The 19,081-nt window shown below is 47.4% G+C and overlaps 1 protein-coding gene and 1 long non-coding RNA gene across 4 annotated transcripts in view; one reads left to right on the forward strand and one right to left on the reverse strand.

The window, feature by feature from the left end:
- Positions 1-19,081, reverse strand: part of STYK1 (serine/threonine/tyrosine kinase 1) — a 99,289-nt gene that overhangs the window by 48,523 nt on the left and 31,685 nt on the right. The window lies entirely within an intron of this gene.
- Positions 9,734-19,081, forward strand: part of LOC138580203 (uncharacterized) — a 183,848-nt gene continuing 174,500 nt past the window's right edge. Inside the window, exon 1 of the long non-coding RNA XR_011304202.1 lies at positions 9,734-10,125. This is a non-coding gene — a long non-coding RNA (uncharacterized lncRNA). The remainder of the gene's footprint in view (positions 10,126-19,081) is intronic.

A 19,081-nucleotide genomic window follows, 5' to 3' on the forward strand; every position in this document is an offset into this window, starting at 1 on the left:
ACAGACAATCACAATGGAATTAGACATGCAGTGCCCACTAGCAGGAGCAGGCTATCACAATGACATTAGATGTGCAGTGCCCACCAGCAGGAGCAGGCTATCACACTGACAATAGACGTGCAGTGCCCACCATCAGGAGCAGACTATCATAATGTCATTAGATGTGCAATGCCCACCAGTCAGGAGCAGGCTATCACAATTACATTAGGCGTGCAGTGCCCACCAGCAGGAGCAGACAATCACAATGACATTAGATGTGCAGTGCCCACCAGCAGGATCAGACTATCACAGTGACATTAGACGTGCAGTGCCCACCAGCAGGACCAGACTATAACAATGACATTAGACATGCAGTGCCCACCAGCAGGATCAGACTATCACAGTGACATTAGATGTGCAGTGCCCACCAGCAGGAACAGACAATCACAATGACATTAGACGTGCAGTGCCCACCTGTTACACTTCAGGCTTCCTCGCGGGCCTCCTTGCAGGGTACGACTTCTTTACAAGCTCCTCTATGGACCAGATACAGGCTACCATGGCGTCTGTACAAACTTCGACGGACTCCGGGTCAGCTGACTCTTGTACGTAGAAGAGGTACGGCAAAACAAGCCCCTCCTACGACTATAAAACCACCGTCTTCCAAGGGGCTCGTTGCTGCTAATTAGCGTTATCAGCTACTCGCGGTTTCGTCCGTTTCCTCTTCGTGTCTTCATACACACGATTCCTCATCTGAACTCCTGGTGTTGACCTTTTGCCCGACTACTGTATTGCCTCGTCTCCTCCCTTATTTCCTGTCGTGCTCGTCTGGTTGTTTTGACTCGGAACGTTACTGGATCCGACTCCCTTCTGCGGCACTTCATTCCTGGTTGCCGCCTCTGCATTCTATCCGGATCTCATCTACAGCTACTCGGGATACATGTGTGCTCAGGTACAGACTTAATTGGCTATCCCCATTTCCACAACTGTTTATCTCCACAATTCGTGTGGATATTAGTCTTCTGTTGGATTCTGGGACATTGAGTGACTTTCATGTGATATTGCCCTCAAGTGCATATAAACGCTCTCCTGAAAACTGCACCGACCCGGCACTAGTGCGACCCTCGTGCCGTCCAGGGCTACTTCCCTATACTAACATCCCTGTTTGTTATTTTCTCCTGTCGTCGTCTTCTGTTCCAGGATCCCTTTCCTCATTATATCCTTATTCAGGTTAGTTGTTATCGATTCTATATATATATAGTTGGGACCGATATTGAATTAGACCATTTCCACTCATTTTTGTGTTATTCCTTGTAGATCCACCCCGGGGAAGTTCCACTCCAATATCTATCTAGGTAGTTGCCCATTTAATTCAACTGTTCTAAACACTTGCATTTATCTCACCTCCGTCTAATATCTTTGTATTCCTTTGCAGCATTGGTATTGGCGGTGTGTGTTCTCCCCGCTCTTTTATTCAATTGACACCTCTGTCTGTCCTAACTGAAACAGCAGAGAGGTACATTGTAGAAAAGAGCCCCTCTTTGAGGAAGTCTGAGTCTTGTACTCAGGGGAGCTGTGATGGAAGGCTGAATATCGATTTGTGTACCACCATCATCGCCAAGGTCACTTCTCTGCATCTTCGGCCTATTTCGGAGTGGTGAGTAACACCACCAGCAGGAACAGACAATCACAATGACATTAGACGTGCAGTGCCCACCAGCAGGATCAGACTATCACAGTGACATTAGACGTGCAGTGCCCACCAGCAGGAGCAGACTATCACAATGATATTAGACATGCAGTGCACAGGAGCAGACTATCACAATGACAGACATGCAGTGCCCACCAGCAGGATCAGACTATCACAGTGACATTAGACGTGCAGTGCCCACCAGCAGGAACAGACCATCACAATGACATTAGACGTGCAGTGCCCACCAGCAGGAGCAGGCTATCACAATGACATAAGACATGCAGTGCCCACCATCAGCAGCAGACTATCACAATGACATTAGATGTGCAGTGCCCACCAGTCAGGAGCAGGCTATAACACTGACAATAGACGTGCAGTGCCCACCAGCAGGAGCAGATCATCACAATGACATTAGACATGCAGTGCCCAGGAGCAGGCTATCACAATGACATTAGACATGCAGTGGTCACCAGCAGGACCAGACAATCACAGTGACATTAAATGTGCAGCGCCCACCAGCAGGAGCAGACTATCACAATGACATTAGGCGTGCAGTGCCCACCAGCAGGGGCAGACAATCACAATGACATTAGGCGTGCAGTGCCCACCAGCAGGAGCATGCTATCACACCGACAATAGACGTGCAGTGCCCACCAGCAGGCGCAGACTATCACAATGACATTAGACATGCAGTGCCCAGGAGCAGACTATCACAATGACATTAGACGTGCAGTGGTGGTCACCAGCAGGACCAGACAATCACAGTGACATTAGATGTGAAGTGCCCACCAGCAGGCGCAGACAATGCAAGCGAGTAAGCACTGTACTTTCCAAGTGTGCTGAACATCAGTCTAAGTTTGTGCTGAATTCCACATTAATACTTCATAACTCGTTCAGGGGAAGATCAGTGTTTCTTCCAGATTATCTCAAATTACTTCACCAGATTCTACTAAGTAAATTAAGTTTTTACATGTAATGCACAGAATCACTAATTGTGTTACTTGAGCAATTGGTGAGGTGTTTTCACTCCAATGAAATGAAATATAACAGTTCAGTGCATGCAATGTATAGGTCTTCAAGCCCACATGTGTGGGTAGCGTGAAGGCATCAGACACAGACAACAGGTTCAAGTTTTGTCTCCAAGAGTTTTATTAATTTAAAATCTGGGATGGAGTAAGGCTTAACTGCCCTATGCTAAGGTGGGATTTCCCTACCTAAACCAAACTAAGGATAGTATGTGTCTGGAAGTCTGAAGAAAATGGCTGTGTCCAAAACCTATACTGGCCCTCACGTCTGTTTCCAATGTGTAGGGATGTCAGTATCAAAATGAATAGTGTTCAAAGTAAAAAAGCTTCATCCATAGGTTGGCTCGTTATCAGCTTCCCCAAGTTCAAAACACTTCTCTAGGCATGTGGGGTGGGGGATCCCTTCTCATAGAATAATCTTCCACCTTTTCAAAACACCACAATTCCTTGGGACACTTCCAAGCCCTTAAAACTATTGGTGCTTTTCACCAGTTCACACAGACAGTTCAGTTTCTGATCTTCGAAAGGTTATATCACAGTTTGTTTTAGTATAAACCTAATCTCCTTCAGAGATTTTTTCAGTGGCCTTTCTACATAGGGGCGCACTCGGTCTAGGTGCAGTTGTCGGACCACAAGGTCCACCTATTACATGTCATGCAACCGGTCCCCCTTCCTTGCAGCTTTTCCATCAACATTAGGCCACTGTGTCAGCTTGACAGTGCTCTGTGATTTCACCACCTGTGTCATACTCTCCAGACACTACACAGTGGCTTGGTTGATCACAATGCAACTGTTGCAATTTCTTTGAACTCCTTTTGATGCTGCCAGTGTTGGTTTACTATATAGATACCCATCTTGGTATTTCCTTGTCTTTGCCACTTTTTGTGTCTCAGATAATACAGTTTGTGGTATCTGCCAAATTCACCACCTTTCTATCATTCTGCCCAATATTCACTAGTGCCATCATGCTCTAGTTACTCCTTCCTGTACTCTCCTGGCTTCTGCCAATATGCATTCAGCGCATGCAGTTCTTTCAATTCTCCTTTTGGCTTTTGCTCTTGTCTGTTTTCTCCTGCATTGCAGTTCATGGTATTTCTTTCATTCAGTTTAATGTTCAAGATTGCTCAACACTTGCTTTCACTTTATTCGGCATTCACAAATGCTTATATTTACTTTCACTTCCCTGGGCGTTTACAGAAATACTTGATTCCACTTAAATCAATGTTTGTTTCTTGCGTTACATATTCGCCTACCAACCCGGTGTTCCCCCCGCCTGGATTCACTCACTGGTCGGAGCCTACGGATTTGTTGCGAGGTCCATGACCGCCACATGTTTTCTCCTTCCTGCGCGGTAGCACGTCTCTGCTTCCAGCGGCTCTCTGTGGCTTTGCGCAACCGGCAGCGCTCCTCCTGCAGCTCAGAACTTGCTCGACTAGTTTGCTTGGTCACGCCGGTCTCTTTCCTTCGGTCTGCCACCGACCTCCAGCTCTGCTTTATGCTGCATAAACTCTTTTCGGGTCTCAGGAGCTTTGCTTGCCTCACTGCTGCACAGCTGACTCTGCCTTCACAGTTCACTGCCTCCACAGCTGCCTTTATTTATCAAAGGATGTCAGGTTTTAAAGTTTCTGCCACCATGATTAGTCCTGGGAAGACAAGACGGCTCATCCTCAGAACGGTAGTTCTGCCCAACTCATGATGTCCTTCTCCTCGTCCCAGTACACAGTTTATTCTGATACATGTCTGTATTAGCAAAAAGAGAATGGGTCTTCCTAGTTGGCCTCTTCTGTGTCCTAGTATCAAGATGGTATTTCTTGGGGGATATTTTAGGGGTAGAATAGGAAAGGGCTGAAAATAGCCTATGAAGGCTCGTGGGATGGAGGAATCATTATGAAAGAGAACGTGGGGATACTGTGTCTTACCTAAGGACATCCTCTCGCCACTCACCAAGTCTTCTCCACCCAGGTGATCCTCTCTCACATATCCACCCGCAGGGTCAGGATCCAAAAGAGATGGCCTTTCACTGGCCATTCAAGAGGAGGAACCAGGGGGAAAGTGAGGACGCCCTCCGGTTCCTCAAAGTAGCCTCAAACCTCTCATTAGAAAAATGTAAAAAGGGTCTCAACACAATGTAGATTTGGATTCAGTCCTTTGAATTAACCCAGATGGAGTCAGGCACATGTTCATAAAATGTGCAGACATGAACCTGGAGGATCATAACTGTGACAGAGGAATAGGGTGCAGCCGATTCAGGGGCTGGCTGCGAGATGTGTCAGAGCGACCACCTGATGCAAAACCTACACAAGGGTCGAATTTATAACCAACACCTCTACAAAAGAAAGCCTCCAGGAAAATGGAGGTCAGAGAACACAAGAAGAGGGGTGATGCTAATTCCAATGCCAGTGTTAAGAGGTGTAGACTGCCGTTGTAGAGTCAGAATAGAAGATTATACCATTGACAACACACTCAAAAGTTCCTACTTCCTTTAGGCAGGAACCAGAAAGGTTCATAACCACAGAGCCACACGACCACAGGATCAACATGCCTTGCCTTCCTGATGACTGATGCGAGAAGGTGACCACAGACTGTGTCTTACTCGTAGCAGCATCCCTGCTCTCATTACCGCTCCCCTAACATCCATGCTTTCTTATACTTCTCAGGAGGTGCTGAAAAGGAATGTCTCTTCAGGGATCTGCTTTCTGCTCTACATTAAGCAAGTGGAATCATTCCAGGAACCTTCCAATGTATTGGATTTCCAACATATCCAGATTAAAGGATCGAAAGCCAGAATTCGGCTCAACACTTTACATTTCTGGATTCCTATTCACAAGGACCCCTCGGAAGGGATTTGGGCAGATCCTGAAGATGTGTTCTGGGGGCTTTCATTGAACTCTAATCAACACTGATGGCACCAGGACATTGTACCCAGAAACAAAAAGTCTACAAAGAAACATGGCGAGGCTTTATAAAATTACTGACTCTGGAAATTGAGTCCTAAGGAGCCTGAGGCTCTCAAGATGTTCTGGGCCTCAACACTGAGGATCCCTCTCAATTTCTAAAGGTTTCCAGGACTTTTGGTGCCAAAGCATCTGTAGATCTGAAGGTTGCATGTCCCTAGACAAGCAGGTGGCTGAGCTGGAAAGTAAGAGCGCAGCTCTCGAGCAGTATTTGATTATCCAGGGTTAAGCACGTGAAATAACTGCAGGCGAAAAGCAGATATTGTGCCACTAGAGCTCAATTAGTGGCCAGTCAGCAAAACATGAAGACAGCATCTCGAATATAAGACACCCACTCCTTGGCATTGCTTCAGGGGTGAATGGGGTGTTCAAGCACTCCCCACCTTTACTGGGGTATCAGGTGTAGCGCGCTTTGTCGAGCCTGAAGGTGTGCGTCTGCTGCCACGACTCGGGTTCATCAAAGGTTACTGCTGTTCTCTCCAATATGGTTTCATTCCTACAACTTTTCTCTTGCCTCTGTGAGATAGGCATGGCATCAAGAGACGACACAGACAAGTGAAACATAGTTTGAAAACCTTTATTCTCAATGGTCAGGGTGGTGTAACGCCTAACTTGCCCTAACTTGAAGATGAGAATGTTTCCTAACATAAAGAAAACAAAAGCAAGTCCAAGTCTGTCAGTCCAATACAAAATACTGTTGGTGTCAAAACCTATGCATGTTCTCACTGCCACAGAATATTAGGGTGAAATGGGATTTGGCCAACTCAATAGGGTTCCAAGTACACTTAATGTGACAATGGAGGCTTTCTGCAGCTCCCTTCCTCAAGTTTAAGGCACTCGGGATTACAAAGTTACACAAGTCTCTCAAGTTTCACTTGGCAAGGAAAAGTTCACTTGGCACAATGTTCACTTGGCAAAAAGTTCACTTGCCAAAAGAAGTTCACTGTACCTTTTCTTGGCAAGTTCTTTAGGCCTCTCCAGGTCTCCTTTCCGTGAATCCAGAAACCCTTTAGATCATGCAGCTCCTGCTTTCAATTGGACTCCCCTGGTCATGGTGCAGCTGTCAGACTGCACTGTCCACCCATTACAGGTCGCGCAACCAGGTGCCTTATCCTTAATATAGTTCTCGTTTTCCTTATACTGGAGTCTCTGCGCCCAACCTGGATCAATCTCCCACCTGGTGGCCATCCTGTAAGGAAATATTTCTATTTATGGGTAATTTCTCCTCCAATTGTGAACTCCCAACTTTTTTGCTGTTGTCTGACCATACTAGCCTGACTTTTGCCAGTGGAGCCCAGCCTTCTGCTGTACTCCACTGGGCTTTTGCTCATTTTGTTATGGGGAACTGACATGCCCTTCAGACTGTCAATACTGGGAGACTTTGGTTCCCTTAGTCTTTCACTTTGTTGTTATTTCTTGGTAACTTTTTATCAGTGCATAATGTACCCTATCACCCTCAAAGGATTTTTTGTGAATGTACAAGTGTGCCCAGGACAGAGGTGATGGCTGCAGTATTTTTGACAGGCCAGTGCCCAAAATGGCCATGCCACGATGTCCTCAGTTCTGTCCTTTGGCCATCTTGTCCCTTTGCCTTCCCCAGGTCAAGCTGACCCGGTAAATTCCTTATTTGGTAATGCAGAACACCACGCAAACCAAAGCTTTCATGGGCTTCTGCATGCCTCGTTTGTGTGCGCCCAGGATGTGGGCTGGAGCTGTCTAGTTCCAATACACACTCTGGGTGCCAGGATGTCTGGGACCCCCACGGTCCATGAATGGTACACGTCTGGGATGGTTGAATGTGAGGTGATCTCTTATTGGTTTCTCTTCGCTCTAGCGCAAAGGTGATTTTGGATAAGAGAAGGCACCGTGCGCCCACTCCAAGTCGATCTTCTGAGTTCACACCAAACTTAGTAAAGGAGCCAAGTATCCTGAACCGCTGAAGCAGATCCATGGAACCGCTGGTGACCCGCTGGAAGGTTTAAAATTAAAAAGGAACGTGGCCAAGACACTACGCTGCCTCGGACCTGAACAGGTACTGACTTCGCTTGACATAATTCCATTGAAATACCCAAATTGATCTAATTTTTGCTAGGAGTGGTACATTTGACCGAATTTCGGCAAGTACCATTGGTACAGAGACAAAAATATGGAACTTGAGGAGCTGCGGTGCAGTGTCTTCGGTACCCATGTTCAGAATTTTCGGTTCAGAGGGTTGCGGTGGTGTCCCCCGCTTCCTCGACATTGGAAGCGGGGGACCCAAAAAAAATAAAAAGGGACCCTGCAGCATCAGATACGACAGAGAATCGGCGGCGGTAAGTAGGCGGGTGGAGTGGTTTAATTTGGGTTGATTAATCATTTTTGGGTTGTTTTACCTAAGTCGAATTGCGGCAAAATAGACTACGGTCAATTCCGCCACAATTCTTTCAACTTTGGTAAAAGAACCCAAATCCAATTCCATCAATATTCAATCTAACCTGAATGGTGGTATCTATATGTAGATGAATCAGAATCTGAAGCAGACCTGAGAGGAGGACCCATTTACCGAACTTTTCCCATAACAGGTCACAATCTACTAAACCAACGGCCATTGAAAGATCCAGGGTGGCCGCATAGATTGGCGTCTCGTTACTATTCCACGCCTCAGCTTGAATACAGTTTTGGCTTTTGTGTAAGCATGGGGAAGGCATTTACCAGGTACTTCTTTAGTGCCATTAATTGGCCATTGGTGGTAGAAGCTGCAAAATAGTGCAGGTACTTGGGCATAGAATAGTAGTGTCCAGTAAATGTCTATCTAATAATTTATACAGAAGCCAAAACTGATCATTTTATCAAGATTTCCGCGTTTAAATTAAGTGTCTGAAGGCAGACCTGCTTGGGGGATTTGTATTACACCATTAGCCATTTACAGCTCCAATTAAGTCATTAACTCTAGAAATCTTTTTTAAATACCACTGGCAGGAACTTCAATCACACAGTTTGATTTTACCGCTTGATAAAGCTAGTTCAAAGAGATCCAGGTGTAAGTCTTTTAGTCAGGGATGGGTAGGTTGTGGGTGGGAATGTCCATAGGGATTAACATGGCCATGGTCAGTCAATGACAGGGTATATACCCAAGCAACAGCTACAAGCTCTGTGTCTAACTCCCTCCGCATCCCCATGTCCTTCTTAGCTGTGCACCAATGCTTTAGTTATGGTGGCCATTTAGCGCAATCAAAGCGATGCGACTAAAACTATTTTAAGGATAGCATTTTATTCAGGGGTGGCGTCAGGGCCTTTCAGTTTATTCGAATGAAAGGGACCTCCAGTCTCAGCTGCCCCCCCCCCCCATCATCATCATCATCTGCCCCATGCTGCCGGTTTGCAGTCTTGTAACACAGCAATATATACATGTCTCCATTTTCGTTCGGGGGCTTAAAATGTACGCTTTGTCATACTCGCATTACAAGCTGTGTTTCCTGGATGCCTTCTGGCCGTCACTTCCCACGGGATATACAAAAGTGTTATCACCTCATCGCATTCTAACAGTGGTTCCTCCGCATCAGCCATTTGCTGACAAAGAAGGTTTCAGAGCTCTTCAGTGGGTGTTTAGTGTTTAAGCTCTCTGCTGCCTGGCCATCTCCAGGTAATCGGCGGCTACTAAACTTATCCTTGTCTCCATTGTGATTTCTATTTCCTTCCCACTCTCCCCCTCCCTTCCTTATCTGTGTCTTAGCTCTTGCACTATCTGAAATGTCGTCAGGCCGAGTATGATAGTTAATTTCACATCCTTACTGTTCATGGCCTGTAAGAATGTCATTGTATTTTCCCTTGTTCCCTCCCTTGCCTTGAAGCGCTGTGAAGCACATTGTGTGTAGGCGCTATATAAATAAAATAAACTATCATATCATATGCACCCCACAGGCGCCTCAGACTGTTTTCGCTCTAAGCAGGGGCCCCCCCAAACCATCATATTGAAATGGGCCCTGGCACATCTTCAGCTGGTCCTGATTTTATGACCTATCCATGAGACAACATATTCAAATAGGATGTGTGGAGAGAACAAAGGAAGCCTTGACAGCGTAGCCACAGTGGAGGGTGACAGATTTAATCAAAGCCAGGAGTCGTATTACTGCACATGCGGGCCACCGTCACGAATAGTGACGTGAAAATGGGTGGCAAATCGGAGCTTACTTGCACTGGGGAAGAGGGGGGCCAGCAGAACACCGAGAGACATTGGGTGCGGGAAACTAAAGAACAGGGACCGCCTTGAAGTCGCACCCGAGGGCTAAACAGCTGTCTCGGGCCGGCCCATTCAGACACCCGAGACGCCCACTCGGAGGGCCTCTTTCCAGGTTGGAGAAGGCGGGGCGAAAAGCGATCCCCTGTGATTAGGTTTCGTGAAAACTGGCAGTGACCCAACGTAACTCCGAGGTGGTGCCAAGGGGAGCACCTACTGCCTGACATGGAAGCCGCAGTGCAGCATGGCTGCTGCGGGGTAGGTAGCTCAGCGCGTTCAAGCACCGGCACAGAGAATGCGCCATTCTCGGCTTTTCATTATTACTGCTACCGTTGGACATGACATTTTACAAAATGACTTTATTGTTTGGTCGTAGACTGGGGACAGGCTTGCATCTTGTTCATTCATTGCTCTGAAAAAAACACTTTTTATTTTATTATTTATTTATTTAGTAAAAATGTACACTGGATTGGGGGTGGGGGTCTGCAGCCCTGAAGGTACTGCAATGAAGTACTACCGCGTTTCCTTACCATAGAGAAGTTTCACATTTCGAACCCTGCACGATCACACACGGGGAGGTCCCAAATGGGGACTTGTGGTACAGAAGCGGCCTGAGGAATAGTGCGTGTGATGACGCGTCTTCCCGTTCCTCTGCCACCATGAAAGGGCGCCGCCGCACCCAGCCATACGCACGTAAAGAGACAGTGTAGGGCTGTACAAGACACCTCTTTAGGCGAAGCTAGGGTCGGTGGGGAGTGTTCAGTGAACCGTGGACGCATGCAGCAAAGGTCAATTCAGTCGGGTAGACTCAGCATTTCATCCTTTTCAACATGATCAGACGGGAACCGCTAAGTTGGGATGACAACAGCAAGCGCTGTGTCAGTGTTACGGTGCCTTTGTTATTGATCAGCTAAGCATCTCTTAAGAATCGGAATAAGGCGTTTATGGATTCGTCATTGCTCACAGCTGTGCTTTAAAAAAAATGAGTTGTACAGATCTATATATTTTTAATTTCTTAAAAGCAAGGGCCTTCGGCAGTTTGAGAGGAGGAAGTTGCTTGCACGAAAACAAGGCGCACCCGCCGCCGCACCCTTCCGCGGAAGGCGAGAGGCAGAGCCTCCCATTCCAAAGATAAAAATCTGAGCGCGGCGCGTGAAGGAAGGGCCGACATAAACTGCTCTGGGGCTGGTTGAAGGGGGGCCACCAGTGCTGCCCGGGTTCTAACATTTTAACTGAACGTCTACAGCTGCACGCATTGGGGTGTGCCTCCTCAGTGGGTCAATTACTAAATACACTGGGAGGTGGGAGGAAGCAAGTGTACACCCCACGGGGCCCCGAAAAGAAGGGAGAGGGGCTGGTTTATCACAGGGTGTAGGAGATGTTCTATCCTGCAGACCCCGAAAAGCACTTTCTGGCAGGTTTAGGAGCGAAGGCGCGCGTCCAATCGCCACCTGGCGCAGTCGCCCGCCCACCCCCCTCCACAAGGTGGTTTCCGTGCCCCCGAGCTGTAGGGGGAAAAAGGGAGGGGTTTGAAAGGGAAATTACAGGTTTATCAGAGCTCTCAACCGGCCCCATGTGAACCCCAAATCGCTCATTTACTCCTCGGACTTCCTTTGCATTTGGGGAACTGCACTCCGACATTTAAAATGGAGCGATCAAAACTACAAATCCCACAATGCAAACGCTGCTATTAGTAGCACACATGAGCTCCGAGTTAGACTGCCTCCAAAAAAAGAAACCTGCCCTTTGGAATATAAATGGGGGAAAGGTTGACACATTCATATGCAAAGTGCCATCAACACGGCCTGGCAGGGTTGCCCGGCTGCAAAGAGGACCTGCAGGGGGATATGAAACTATGCTGTGGGGCTTTTTTTTATTTTGTAAATTGAGTGACATTGCTCATGGATTTTAATTGAATAAATGTGGAACATGCACACTGGTTCAGTAGAATATAGTATGCAGCATAACACATATATATTGCCCAGCAGAAAGCCTACCTCTGCCCCCTATGGAGGCGGCACGTGAGCAGAGGTTCCTGGCACAGCGACGCACGCTGCGGCTGTGCGCATGCTCGCTGCACGCGGCGGGGTGTGGACAGAGGGTCTTCCGCATGGCATGTGCTCTGGAGGTTGTGTTACCGAACATCTGTACTGGCCCGTCACCACCACAGTGCCCTCACGGCGCCTGGCCTCGCCCGAGAGGTGGCGCAGTGTGACCCCCGCCAGGGGGTCGCCAGGCCTTAGTCACTGGATGGTACAGATTATGGGGGCAGAAACGACGGATTAACCAATAAAGGGGGAATTCAGGTGGGACCTTACAATGGAACTCACTCCCCGGACATATACGTCTGGCTGGCGACCCGGCGCTATTCAAGAAGAAAATAAAAACCCACCTGTTCAACCTCAACCCAGATTCGACAGAGCTTTTTCTTTTACCCCTCCCCCCTCCCATCACCCTTCCGTTGCCCGACCCCTGTCTGTCTTTCGTGTGCACTCAGAGGCCCTCGGGCGTGTGGCGTGTTATACATAATTAAAATGAAATAAATAAAATAGAGGGAGTAAACATGGTGGTGCAAGTACGGATGTGTCTGCAACTGGAATTACATATTGGTAGACGCGTAAGGGAAGAGTAAAAGGCTTCCTGGTGATGGCAATGTCCAGATCAGACGATACCAGCTACTGGATAGAGGGGGGGTGTGATATGATATGATAGGTTATTTACAACGCGCTCAATACCCAGAGGTTTCTAAGCGCGGACCCGGGGATCGAATCTGTGTTGCTCCTCCTCGTCTTGCTTCCAAGGTGAGCACGTTGCCCCTGAGCTATCCTCCCAAGACAAATGAGCTTGAGAGGTGCTCAAGTGGGCCCTAACAGTGTGGAGGCTTTCAGCAGGTTTGTAAGAAACATGCCGTGTATCAGGGACACAACTAGTCTTGCGCAGCCAGCTGGCAGATGTGTCCGCGCCAAGAGTCGGACGTATATAGGTGAATGCGTGGGTGAAACACAGGGTCGTGAGGGAGGGAGAGCGAAAAACACAATGACGGAGTTCAGTAGTACTAGGTTCCTTAAAATAACTCAGTGGACCCTATGAAGGAGCTGATTTATACAGGCAACCATTGTAACATCCTGATAAGTTAGGATTTGCATTAGGGTTGGGCAGTTCATGTGGTTCCTGTGCTGTAGGGGATACATGGCAGAAATCCAAATGTTCCCATTTTGCAAAAGCTCCTTGAAAAGCTAGCAAAACAATGGCCCTCATTACGCGTCCAACGGTAGCTGTGCCAATAAAACCGGCAGGCTGCTGCCAGACTCGTGGGGATTTAGCGGCGCTGGACTTGCCAGAAATTACCAGGGCATTACAGCCCCGGTGGTCCGGTAATTGCAGGCGCCCACATGCCATCACTCCCCATTTCCGTGGAGTCCCATAGGACTCCACGGGAATGGGGGCCGCGGAAACGCGGCACCATGCGGTAATGGTGCTGGTGTTTCCGTGTCTGTCTGCGGCCGGTGGGGTTACACCCACCAGGTCACACCTGGCGGGTGTAACACCACACGGCCACAGAACTCGTAGTTAGCCAGTCCGGAAAACGGTGTAGGTACGGTTTTAAAAGCACCGTTAAATCGAGACCGGCAAACTTGTAATGAGAACCAATGTCTTATTTTCTTTTTTCACTTGGGGGTTTCGTCAGTTATGTCATGCTTACGTCATGGATTGTTATGAATGACAGTACCGCATGGAACATCTGCATCCTTCACAGTACCACAGAGAAGGTTTACCACTGGTATCAATGGACGGGATTCCAAGGTGTATATCCATGAGCAAACCTGGACCAGCGGATGGGACCTTCTTACACATGTTTGCACTTATACTTCATTCACAACTTGGATGCACACAAGAAAATGGAAGAACATATCTTTGAATTTAGCTTTGTATGGACAAGCACAAGAGACCAGGCAATGCACAGAATGGTGATTTCTAGCCCTTCTCTGAATGGTCTACATCACACGCTGCGATTGTGTTACTTTTCAAGCCCTTTGAAAAGAAGGCAAACGTACTTTCCTTCAGGTATTCAATTTAGTACAAGAAGCCCTATAATGTTTTTTATGGTAAAGTGTGCGCCAAGCACCTAGGCGGGTGTTGTGAGCCAATTACTAGATTAGTGTTGCTAAATAAGGCCACCCGACACAAAAGTTTAAAAGGCGTGGGGGGCTGCTTAGTGTTTGCTGCGCTGTCTGGCCTTCCCTTAAATGCACAGTCTTTGTGAGGTTGGTGTTCTCTGCAAGTAATTGTTGATTCTCCACTCCAGTGAATGGACAGCCCCTGCGTTTTCAATATAAACGTTCTCTGCAAGTAGAGCTGCCGGGAAACCCAATCTAGTTCCTAGAAACCCTGCAGGACATACTCTTCTTGCTGCATTGTGGAGGTGTGGTCCACCTAACAGGACCAAAATACACCCATGCTATCACAAAACAGCCCCCCCAAACGTCCTCTATACCTAGCGCCCACACGGGGGCAGAGGTGCCACTTGCCCGGATTCTTCTTGCACAACTGGGCCAGGAGTGTCGTTTTTCCCATAAGCAGTTTCTGAAACCATAGCCCAAGAGGAAAACAAATCTGGATTCAGTGACATGTTCAGTGGAGTTCCAATAGGACTCCACGGGAATGGGGTTCGCGGAAACGCGGCACCATGCAGTAATGGTGCTGGTGTTTCCATGTCTGTCTGCGGCCAGTGGGGTTACACCCACCAGGTCACACCTGGCGGGTGTAACACCACACGGCCACAGAACTCGTAGTTAGCCAGTCCGGAGGAAAACAAATCTGGATTCAGTGACATGTTCTTCGAAAGCACTGGGGCCTGGCAGGTCTTCTGGCTCCTCTCGAGCAGGGTGGGGTGTTGGGGGACAGAAGGGTGCGTGCTTGTTGGAAGTGTTAGCAGGCAGCTTAAAAAAGAAGTGCCGCTCAGTTCAAATTAGGAAGGCCGCCTTATTGTCATCTCAGCCTTGATTGAGGGTGCAGGGGTGGGAAATGTTGGGCATTCTAAGGCAGACTGCTGCCCACAGACAGCTCAGCAGGTTAGGCGACTGTTGCTGAGATATTATATTTAGACCTGCCTTAAAACGCCATTCCTTTTTTTCCCCCATTCCTGCTGCTCAATATGCCGTTTGGACCCGGAGATGGATACAGCTCCCGAACTTCTCTTGGTGTGGGAATGTCTGCCCCTTTAGCGAAAATCAAAAGTTGGCACACATGCTTCCTCTTTCCTTCCTATCTCAGACCTGCCAATGTTTCCTTCAGTAGAGCATGGTGTGGGTACCCTTGTAGTGGACCCTATGCACCAATACATAGACAAGGCCAGTGGCACATTAACCATTGGGCAATTAGACCTTTTAACCCCCACCACCTGAAATTGTGTGTTATGTTGACTGGACCTGGCTCACTTACACAACCCGTGGGAGGCCAATGGCAGGCAGGACACAGACAAGAAATGCTGCTTCACTGTTAACAAAGGCCCAGAAATTACTAATGTAAAGCATTTCAGCAAATGCGTTCATATGCATGCGTTATTGCGTTCATATGCATGCGTTATTGCGTTCATATGCATGCGTTATTGCGTTCATGTGCATGCGTTATTGCGTTCATGTGCATGCATCATTGCATTCATGTGCATACGTGTTTGCGCAATTGAAAGGGTGATGGGAGGTTAGCACTTGCGCGTCAGAGGAGTGATTACCTAAACTATACACTCCTCCGGTTGCTCTTGCGCCCTGCTACCGCATTACAAATAATAAAAACAAACAATCAAACAAACAAACTTGAAGGGAAGCGGGGACAGGCGACCACTCGTTCTCACAGCAGGGCTTTAATGACTGGTTTCAGATGTGAAGGGGAGAGTGAGCTGCTTTTAAGATTGGAGCTTCGCCATAAGAGTCTCTTTAGAATGTGTAAAGAAGTTAGATACCTGTCCCTTCCCCCCAGGCATAGGGTCAGGGCCTTTCAATATTTTGAACCCACGGCAAGTACACGTTAAGTACCGCTTTGCCACTGGTCGCTTTGCTGGAGCTCCGTTCTTGGATTGTTGGGGATTGGCTCCCATTGTGCTTCCTATATAACGTGCACACACGCGCACAGTGTGCGTGCACACGGGCAAGTACACGTTAAGTACCGCTTTGCCGCTGGTCGCTTTGCTGGAGCCCCATTCCTGGTTGCTGGTTTTCACAAGGTGGCGTTGCTTTTTTGCTTTTGTCCTGGGCATTGGATAACATTTGGTGGACGCTGATATTGTAAACTTCAGTTGCAAAGCAACTCCTGACTCCTCATCTGATGCCTCCTTTGTGTTTGTTTCTTTGCAGTGAACTTGATTGACATTTACATCGTTCCACCTTGGATTGTTGGGGATTGGCTCCCATTGTGCTTCCTATATAACATGCACACACGCGCACAGTGTGCGTGCACACGGGCAAGTACACGTTAAGTACCGCTTTGCCGCTTTTCCGTGGTGGTGCGGCGGCAGCGTTTGCATTCTTTTCTGAGCTTCAGGCATTGTTTGTTAGCGGTGGTCAAATTCAGGTTGGGGATTGCGGAATACTAAAACAAGCTCATCTTCTAAAAGAGATAGCACCTGGGATCAATGTCAACCGCAAAATCATCTCTGCACGCAACCCGAGGTGTCCTGGACTGAGTCAAGAAACCCTCACTTTAGCGCACTTTGAGAACGATAATGTCACATTGCCTTCTAGTTCTTCCATACGACTGGCAAAGTCGCCCCCGGCGGCGCCGGTGCCCCTTTTGCCAGTTTTTGTGGACATTATTCGTCCAGTACGTGAGTTACCGATGATTGGGGTCATACACTTACAAGAAGACACTTCATATATTGATCTTTCTTCAGGATCAGGCCCCATTGCTGAAGAGTGTGCTGCTTTGGAGTTACCCACATTAAATAACCACCACGCTGGTCACGTGTTAAATAAGAACAAATCTACACAAATCCAGTTAAAAAGGTCCTCGTGCCATTGCTAGAAAATCCAAGAACATGCCAGACACTAGAGGCCCAAAGAACACTCAATGCCTTCTTTCAAGCGATTGGTGGCACAGCCCTGTTGTCAACTAAACGAAATCAAGCAGTATGCAGTCAATCGCGTGACCCAAATCCTAAGGTGAATCAATCCAAAGACTTGTCTGTTTGTGGCAACAGTGACAAGGCGCTGACGGTTCATCAGGCATTCCCTCGCTGCCTCCCGCTTATTCTCCTTTGAACCAACTTGTGCAGGCAATTGAACAAGCTGAAGGCCTGAAACCGAGTACAGCACTTGAGTGTCCAACTAAAAAAGCGGTCCCCTTTCAACCTCCTCTTGAGTTTCCCTGGGCCTCACCTGGGGGACAGTCTCAGGAGGTGGTTGCTACAATAATAGAAATGATAGATGCTTATCTGTCAGAAAGTGTACCAGTGAATTTAGCTCATACGCCCCAACTCTCACTTAGTGGCACAGTAAATCAAGGTGCGAGTGGAACATGTAAGCATTTACATGCTCAATCCTATGCTGGTGCTACTAGAGAAGGAACCCAGAGTCACAACTGCAACCCACCTACACAGACACTACAATGCCACAGTTCCACCACTGCACACTCTTTGACCTCTTTAGCAAAACCAGCTCATCAAAGGTTTGTGAGTGCCCACTCTTTCATCTTGAAATGCAGGACAGGTAACTTGCCCTCTTATGTTTTGAACAGAAGGAGTGTGCTCAACATCTTTAGTGATGTGAGTGCCCTTCAAGAGGTGTCTTCACAAGATATTGAGCAAATTGAATTCATCTCGGATATTTCACAATCTATAATTAGAATATGGATCCCGTCTGGAGTGGTAGCAAATGTGATCTGGCAGGCAAAAATGAGTTTGTTCGATATGGGCTTTTAGCTAGCTGAAGATCCTGAGCGAGTAACTTTGAAATCCCAATGCATTGTCACTAAACCAAACATCTCTCAAAGCTCACAATCGTGCGAGGCAAGGGACGCCAAGTTTCCCTCTTTGGTGGGAAAGTAACCATCACCGTTGGCGTCTTTAACGGCTTTGAAAATTGCGAGTTGGAATTCAAGAGGTCACTCCCACTTGCAAGCCTCGATTCAAAATCTCCCTCAAGTGTTTCACATAATTGCCCTCCAAGAAACCTGGTTAACCACCACGCCAGCGTGGGATGGATATGACATCATATTGTTACCAGCTTTACCGACAAGAGGGAGGCCTTCATCAGGCCTATTAGTTGTTGTAAATTTAAAAATGGGTCTTTCTATGGGCAGCTGAAAGTGCTTACATCTTATTGGTGAAAATCACCTGTGGCTCTCAAAGAATAGCCTTAGTAAATCTCTATCGCAATCCAGCGGGGATGCCGGACGAGGCTTTTTATGCGGGCTTGAGTCACATCCTATATTTAATTAACATTGCAAGGAATATTACTTATACCATCATTGTAGGTGATCTGAGTTTAGATTGTTGGAATATAAATCGTGATGGGAAGGAGGTACGTACACGGACTTTGTTCATGGCTGAAAGACAGTTTCACATGGTGAATGGAACAGTACGAGGAGACACCCCTGCACAGTCAACGTGGTTTCAAAATTCTAGCACAAGCATCATTGATTACATATACGTAGATCAAAACCCTTTTCCAACAGGTACAGAGTTTGGAGATCCTTGCATTAGCGCACAGTGATCACAAGCTATTGTCCATTGCAAGAGATGACCAGCAGAATAGAAAGCACAGTGCAAATCAGATCCTTGCGATTCACTCTACAAAGAACTGATTAAGGTGGACTGATGCGAAGGGGTCAGCCTATAGGCTCACTCTGGAGAGACATGCTAGGACCACCTCTCTGGCACACTACACAGATTTATTGTTGCCTTACATTAACACAGTCTCCATTTTGTCGAAAGATCGTTTAAAGTGTAAGCGTGCATTTGACCTCGACATTCAAATACAAAGAGCAGCATATCGGGAAAAAAAGAAGGCCCATTATAGCCGCAGGATCCATGTCCTGCCGGCACGAGCTGAACTATGCCAAATGCCAATATAAAAATTGGGTAAAGTCCAATAAACACCTTATGTTTTAACATGACAGCGAACATATGGGACGAGCGATGGCGAATAAAAACTCAGCCCAGCTGGGGCGCTTGCTCAATAATCAATCATGCAATTTGCAAGCAGATGCACAGTTAATTGCA

The sequence above is a fragment of the Ambystoma mexicanum genome, chromosome 3p, assembly GCF_040938575.1.
Source record: "Ambystoma mexicanum isolate Mex_15411 chromosome 3p, UKY_AmexF1_1, whole genome shotgun sequence".
In the NCBI taxonomy this organism is placed as follows: domain Eukaryota; kingdom Metazoa; phylum Chordata; class Amphibia; order Caudata; family Ambystomatidae; genus Ambystoma; species Ambystoma mexicanum.